The following is an 8,128-nucleotide window of genomic DNA, read 5'->3' as shown; positions in this document are numbered from 1 at the left end:
GGAATGTTGCTTATATTATGGTGGAATGAAACAGGCCTGACAGCAATCAGGGTCCTGCCACTAACTGTTTGGAGAGACAGGCAACCATGGGCCCTCAGAATCCTTGCACACTAAGGATCCTTGCACTAAGATGCAAAAGCCTGCTCACTTGGGCCATTTCTCAGGGTTGTGCTTATAGTGAGCAAACTTGAGGGTGTCTCCCCATAGGACAAAGAGCAGTCTTGCTTACTGCTTGCTATAAAATGGTGGGTTCCCCAAGTTTAGCATTTCTCTCCTGTAATGCAATCCATTTTGTGTGCAAGCATCCATCTGGGCCCATCTGCTTCATTCCTGTGAGAATTGGGGTTTGGAACCCAACACAAACACGTTGACACTGCGGCTACTGCTTTTGCTGTAACAGTCTTTCATTTATGACCCAGTACTCTCGTGTGCTCTGTCAGCATCCATGAAGCTGTGACAAGCTAACGTGTTAGCCTGCAAAGAGGGTAAAATCTCAGATTCTTCACAGTTCTTGATACTTACTAGCTGGGTGTCCCTACACAATTAATTTAACCTCTCTTAGTTGCAGTGTCCCTTCTTTCTGAAGGGGACAATAGTAGCTGCCTCATAGCACCGTTGAGGAGTTAAATAAGAATGGAAAGATCCCTACCAGACTACATTCTTCCTGGGAGCTCCCTTTCCCTCTTTAGAACACTGAGAGACTACTCTGCTTTGATGCCTGATGATGCTAGGCAGGGACGAATGGCGTGAGGCATGGCGTGAGCTGTGGCTGCTGGTGGTTTGGTGCAATGGTGGGCCGAGAACCGACCTGAAGAGCGCGCACAGCGGCAGAGCCGAAATTTCTACGTGGGCGGGGCTCGGAAAGCCGCAAACTGATTGAAGAGGGAGGCCCTGGGGTTTTGTCTGCAGCGGTTGCATAGCAACCACGCAGTATTTACTTAGACTGTCTATTTCAAGTGGCTTCGGGGTCGCGCTGTTGGGGACTACTGGGGCACTGAGGCCCCCTCCCCCATCACCCACCTGATTCGTGGCGACCACGCCATTCCGAGGAGCCACTGGCTTGGCCGCCTCCCCCCGCCCCGGGAACCCCGCGGCAGCGCTCGGGCGCGCGCCCTCCAGCCGCACGCACCCGCACACGCATGCTCCCGGCGCTCCCACGCGCGCAACCACCCTCATGGCTGCCGCCCACGCAACCGCGTGGTCTTGGGGCGCGGACTGGGGGCGGCCGCGCGGCGCCCGCGGACACAGCTCCCGGCCCTCGGACAAGCTCTCAGAGGATGCCAGGCGCGGGGCGCGTCGCCCCCCTCAGTCCACCAGAGCCCGGATACCTCAGAAATTCGGCTCTGGGTCTGTGGGGAGCGAAATGCAACCCAAACCCCGTTTTACCGAACCCTGCGCAAATAAAACACGCACAAGCACGCACACAGACGTCGCCGCGGCCCGCCAGGGAAGAGCCAGGGACCCGGGAGGGGCCGCCGCTCGAGATCGGCGGCTAAAAGGTGCGACGTAAGTGCCCGGCGTTACCGGCCCGGCTTAACGGCGCAACGGCCGGCCTGGTTCCGTGTCGCCGGGGCCAGGGCGGGGCGGGAGCGGCCGCCGGAGAGACCCGGTAGGCGGGGGCGCTCGGGGCAGGAAGGGACCGGGGAGGAAGAGCGAGGGTGTGATTTGTCCTGAGCGGCCAGATACGGCGGCGCCCCGGGTAGGCCCAGGACCCGGCTCTGGCAGCCCTCGGACCGACCGGCTGGGGCCCGGCGGAGTCGCAGGGCTCGGCGACCTCGTGTGAGGCGGCCGCTGGGGAAGGACGGGCGCCTTCGGCTCACGTTTGGTGGTCGCTACCCAGGCTAGCAATACCGTGGTCTCGGCAAGACAGACGGATGGCTGGGGGGACGGCTCAGGGGGCGGTGGGAAGGGCGCGGGGCCGTCGCCTCTGGCTTAACAGAGCAGATGCGCGAGGACTCCAACAGGTGGCTCCGTGGCGCAATGGATAGCGCATTGGACTTCTAGAGGCTGAAGGCATTCAAAGGTTCCGGGTTCGAGTCCCGGCGGAGTCGCAGTTTTTCCCGATTCCCCCCCGAAATTATTTTCTGACCCCATCGTTTCTCTCCCCGTTATTTTTTTCCCTAAACGGTTGAACTTGCCTCTCCATCTCTGCCCTTTCTCCTTCTGCATTGGGCTTCTGCGGCCGTTCCATCTCTAGCCGCTCGCGCAAGTGCGCTCGCCCCCCGCCCCGCTTCCTCAGCTCTGTGGCTCAGGATCTGGGCCCAGCTGACAGCGGAGCCTGATCCAGGACCTGGGAGGAACGGCTCCGGCCGGTGGCCCAAGCGAGGCCTCGCCATTTCGGCCCAAAGTTGGCCCGGGTCTCGGCTGTTCCGGAGGAGTGTCCCCCACGCTCCTGTGCTGACAACCCCTAGCTCGGAGCGCGGCGGTGAGCGCTAGGGAGGGCGCGGGAAGGATGAGAAAATGGGCCTACACCGTGACCTGCGCTGTGCAGGCTGACTGCCCTTCCAGTCCCGGAGGCTTCAAAATTGTCACGTACCGGAATCCCCAGTAGGATCCTGTCAGAAATGCAGATTCCTGGGCGTCATTGAGGGCCTCGAATGGAGTCGATTGGGGATGGGGCCCAGGAATCTGCATTTCTGGTAAGAACGCCCGCTCCTCAATCCCAGGATTCCAGTGCTAGGAACCGAGTCCCAGGTCCGTTCTGCCTGTCAGCTCCTCCAGGCAGGGATTGCTATCTTGCATCTCTTCCGACAACTCATAGGTTTGCATGTGATTAGGGTTCCACCTCACTAAATGCAAGTACATCAATGAATGGGCTTTTCAAAATTCACTGTAACAAATTTGATGCAAAAAATTGAAAATCCAAAATTGTCAAAAAACATACAGAGAAAAGTAAGCATTGTTGTTCCTATACCTTAGCCTTTCAATTCTCTTTATAAGCTTTATATAAGCTTATAAGCCTTTCAATTCTCTTTATAACCATTAGCGAAAATGGTTTCTTGAAAATATTTTCAAATGTATTTTATGCACGTGTCAATTTTTATATCTGTTGTCTCTGTTGATGTTGTTGATATACAATTGGTAGTATGCTACACTTGCTCTTTCACTTATTAATATAGGTAGACCTGCCTTGTTCCATTGTAGGTATGTATTGTAATGATTTAACAGTCTTCAATAGTTGGAAATTCAGGTGTAAATATTTTCCTGTTACAATGCTTCAGTGAACATGCTTGTTCTTACATTGTTGTAGACAAGTGCAAGTATATCTATAGGATAGATTCCTAGGAAGTTGGATTGTTGGGTCAAGGGTTTGTTTGTTCATTCTTTGATAGATATTGCCAAATTGCTCTCCTAGAGATTGTACCCACTTTACTCTCACAGACCCATGTGTTATCAAACAGGTGAAAAATGGTTTCTAGTTGTAGTGTCAATTCATGTCTTTTATTACGAGGGAAAGCTGAGCGTTTTTTCATATGGGGAGTGATTTGTATTTCTTTTTTGTTATTTATCTGTTCTTAGGTTTTGTTCATTTTTCTATTGCATAGTTGGTCATTTTGGTATTGGTTTGTAGTTCTTTACATATTCTGGAAACCAGTCCTTTGTTTATATGTGTTACAATTATTCAATTGATTTGTCTTTTGATTTCCTATATAGTATTTTATTTTACTGCCTTACAGAAATTCATATATTTGGATTTATCAGTCTTTTCCTTTATGGCTTCTAGGTTTGGGGTTATACTGCACTCAGATTCTTAAATAATTTCATTATGTTTTATTTTAGTGCTTTATCTGGTTTTATTTTTATACTTAAATTTTAATTTCATCCAGAATATACTTTTGTATCAAGGGTAAGGTGGGAATTTGGTCCCAGAATCACTGGTAATGAACACCCTAACTCTTCTTTTCTATACTCATTTATTTGAAATGCCTATTTTATCATTTTCTAAATTTCCACTTGCATTGGGGTGCTTGGATTCTCTATTCTGTTCCATTGATCTGTCTTCATTCTGATTCACCAGAACTGTGCTGTTTTTATGTCTAATGGGGCCAATCCTTTCTCATAACATTTTTTGAAAATTTTTTCCTCAGCTATTCTTGAATTGTTTTTCCCACATAATGTTAATAACTAGCACCTGTTTAGCATTTATTATATACCAGGTACTATTCTAAGTGCTTTATGCATTTTAAGGCATTTAATCCTCCTGACAACTCTACCAGGTAGATATTATCCCCTTTCGTGGAAGGGGCATCTGAAACAGAGAGGTTAAGTAACTTGACCAGGAATACACAGCTAATAATAAGCAGTATGCCAGGATGGGAACCCAGGAAGCCTGGGTCTTTGGGTAAAACCATAATTCTGCGTTGCCTTTTCACATGAGCTTTAGTTACAGCTAGTCTGGTTCTAATCTTAGGAGATATTTGTATTGGAGTCATGTTATATATAGATTAATATAGGGAGAATTGAACTGATTATGTTGAATCTTACTATTTAAGAGCAGAAAGGAGGGAAAAAAAGAACACCTATGCCTTTCCATTTGTTCAGTTGCTTTTCAGGAGTATGTAAAAGTTTCTATTATATATCTTGAATTATTTGTTAACTTTATTCCTACTTTATCCTTTTTGTTGGAGTCTTTTATTCCATTATGTTTTCTAAGTGATTATTGTTTGTATATAAGAAGGCTTTCGATATTTTAAATAATAAATTTATATGTAGCCATCTTAATTGAACTGTTTTACTATTTAAAATGGCTTTTCAGTTCCAAACTATGGGATACCACTTCACATCCACTAGGATGGCTGGAATAAAAAAGACAGACAATAACACACATTGGGAAGGATGTGGAGAAGTGGGGATGTAAAATGGTGGTATCTTTTTGGAAAAAAGTTTGGCAGTTAGTCAAAAATTTGTACAGAGTTACTATAGAACCTAGCAATCTCACTCCTAGAGAAGTGAAACCTGTGTTAACACAAAAATTTGTACGATTGTTCATAGCAGCATTATGCTTAATAGACAAAAAGTAGAAACAACCCAAATGTCCATCAAGTGATGAGTGGATAAACAAAATATGGTGTATCCATACAGTGGAATATTATTATCCAGCAATAAAAAGGAATGAAATAGTGATTCATGTTGCAACATGGATAAATCTTGAAAACATTCTGCCAAGTAAAAGAAACTAGTCATATAAGACCACATATTATATGTCTACTTAAATAAAATATTCGAAATAGGCAAATCTATTGAGACAGGAAGTAAATTAGTTATTGCTAAGTGCTGGGGATAAGGGGAATATGAAGTGACTGCTAATGGGTATTTAATGGGATTTTTTGGGAGTGATAAAAATGTTTTGGAATGAGTGATGACAATTGCTCAACTCTGAATATACAAAATCCCAGCGAGCTACACATTTTAAATGGGTGAACGTTATGGTATGTGAATTATATCTCACTTTTTTAAAAGGAAAAGTTTTTTCAGTGAACTACATTGTGGTTTTTGGAAATCTATCACCCACAAATAATTATAGTATTATCTTTGTTTTTTATGCCTCATTATTATTTCTCTTGTAATAGCATCTGCTAGTATCTCTAGAAAATGTTCATTTTTGTGATAATGGTGACAGTAGACTGAGTCGTCCTGTTTCCGATCATTATAGGAATGCTTCTCCACTAAGCATGATGCTAGCTTTTGGGGTTGGCGTGCACACACACACAGACACACACACACTTTATCACATTAAGAAACTATACCTAGTTGTCAGTAATCTGTGGAAATTTTTCTCCTTTGATCTATAATATTGTGCAGTATATTGAGAGATTTTCTAATATTCAACCCTTCTTGCATTTCTGAAGTGAATCCTACTTGGTTGTGATGTATATTTATTTTGGTATTCTAGTATTTTGCAGTTTTTGCATATTTAGAAAGATTGACATTTGTTCATATACCATAAATGCAGCATTATTTAGAATGGCCCCAAACTGGAAATAACCTAGATGTCTATCAATAGTGAAGTGTTTGAAAACAAACAGAAACAGTCTCCTAAATACACAGAACGAACTGGTGGTTGTTGGGGGTGGGAGGATGGGCGATAAATAGGTAAAGGACGTTAAGAGGTACCAACGTCAGCTATAAAATAAGTCACAGGGATGAAAAGTACAGCACAAGGAATATAGTCAATATTGTATTAACTTTGTATGGTGACAGATGGTAACTACACCTATTATGGTGAGTATTGCTTAATGTATGGAATTGTCAAATCACCATGTTGTACACCTGAAACTGATCTATGCCAACTATACTTCAATTAAAAAATTAAAAAAACAATTGAATTGTTTGAAGAAAGTATAGTAGAGCCATATAATTGAATACAATGCAGACCTTTACAAAATGAGGAAGATTTATGTATACTATGGAAAAATATCCAAGATTATATGAAGAAAGCCAATATGAAAATGAGCATGTTTAATATGATTCTCTTGGGCTAAATAATGCTAATAATAATAGTAATAATGTGTCTTACTATGGTTGTATGTGCGTAGAAAATTTCTGGAATCATATGCAGTTAACAATGCTGGAGCAGGAAGAACAGTGATATGGGGTTGTGGGCCTTCTTTTTTTATATCTCATTGTAATGTTTGAATTTTTTCATATGAAGTCTATCTTATCCTTGTAATAAAAAAGTTAAGTTTTGAAAGGGTAAAGCAAAAGAAAAAAACAAAAACAAAACCTAATGTTAATGATGAAGGGGAAAAAAAACATTTTGTCTGTTCCCTAGATCACTTTCATATGGGCAGCCATGTGATACTACTTACCATTAAAGATTTTCTGAACTTCATCCAACATTTATTGACTACTTACATTTTACTATATGCTGGATCTCAGGCATAAGTACACTGTTTAGAAGCTCCTCCTGTTAAGAGTGGAGAAACATGTAAACAAAGTATCTCTTTACAGTGATTCCAGCAGGCACTGTGTCCTGGAGGTCTTATACAAACATGTTAAGGACTGTGGACTTGACAGAAAAGGTAGTGAGTGGGAAACCACTGAACAGCTTTTTAGGTAGGAAGCAGTGTGACTATTCAATGTGTGCTTTCTGTCCCCACTCTGGCTATAGTGTGGATACCTGGCTGGACCAACAGTGCAGGACTGGAAGCTGGAAGACCAGTTCAAGGCACTTTGAGTTGTTTAGGTACGACAATGATGGAGGCTGGGGCACCTGGGTGAGTCAGTCGGTTGAGCATCTGACTTCGGCTCAGGTCATGATCTCGTGGTCTGTGAGTTCAAGCCCTGTGTCGGGCTCTGTGCTGACAGCTCAGAGCCTGGAACCTGCTTTGGATTCTGTGTCTCCCTCTCTCTGCCCCTCCCCCACTCATGCTCGCTCACTCTCTCTCTCTCTCTCTCTGTCTCTCTCTGTCAAAAATAAATAAACTTAAAAAAAAAATGATGGAGGCTGGAACTAGGGGTGGTGTGGGGAGAAACCCAGAACACAGACATTTGATGGATAGGCAAAGAATGAGGTTTTCAAAGAGTCCAAGAAAGGGTAGCCAGAGAAGTAGGAAGAAAACTAGAAGGAAGTATTCTCTCCGAGAATTGATGGAGCAAGGTGCCTCTAGAGAAGGGAGTCAGGAGGAAAAGGGAAACGTCTAACAGTTTTCCAAACAACTGCTTATGCCAACCAGTTTAGCCCTCACCATTTAATTAGTCCCCAGATCCTAGCAAGTAATGATTATCCCCGTTTTACAGATGAGAAAATTAAGATGCAAAGATCTTAATTCTTAAACTTGCATCTTAAATTAAGATGCAAAGATCATCAGGAATAAGATGAAAAGAGTAGCCTAGAGATGATGGGAAAATATCTGCTCTTCTAAGGCAGGTAGGAAGAGAGGGGGATACAAGCATGAAGGTCAAGGGAAAACCAAAGGTGTTCATTTTTGAAGACCTATTTTCTTTGTGCTCTTTTCCAGCTCTGCCCCACACACCCAGGACTCCAGGAAGGTATTGACAAAGAAGGAGTTGCCTGAAGGGGTGGAGACACTCTCATCTTACTGCTGCCTGTAGTCCATAAAGACCTGAAAGACCAGAGGCTGGGACTGGTTTCATTCAGCTTCCTCCTGATCTGGGGCTTTCTCCA

The 8,128-nt window shown here is 44.0% G+C and overlaps 1 non-coding gene across 1 annotated transcript; it reads left to right on the top strand.

The window, feature by feature from the left end:
• The first annotated feature begins 1,966 nt into the window (after positions 1-1,966).
• On the top strand, positions 1,967-2,051 carry TRNAR-UCU (transfer RNA arginine (anticodon UCU)). The gene is given in 2 exon segments: positions 1,967-2,003; positions 2,016-2,051. It is a non-coding gene; the product is annotated as a tRNA-Arg (tRNA).
• Positions 2,052-8,128: the final 6,077 nt, after the last annotated feature.

Source organism: Prionailurus viverrinus, chromosome C1, assembly GCF_022837055.1.
Source record: "Prionailurus viverrinus isolate Anna chromosome C1, UM_Priviv_1.0, whole genome shotgun sequence".
In the NCBI taxonomy this organism is placed as follows: Eukaryota; Metazoa; Chordata; class Mammalia; order Carnivora; family Felidae; genus Prionailurus; species Prionailurus viverrinus.
The sequence above is the reverse complement of the archived record's forward strand: the minus strand, read 5'-3'. Positions and strand labels throughout refer to the sequence as shown.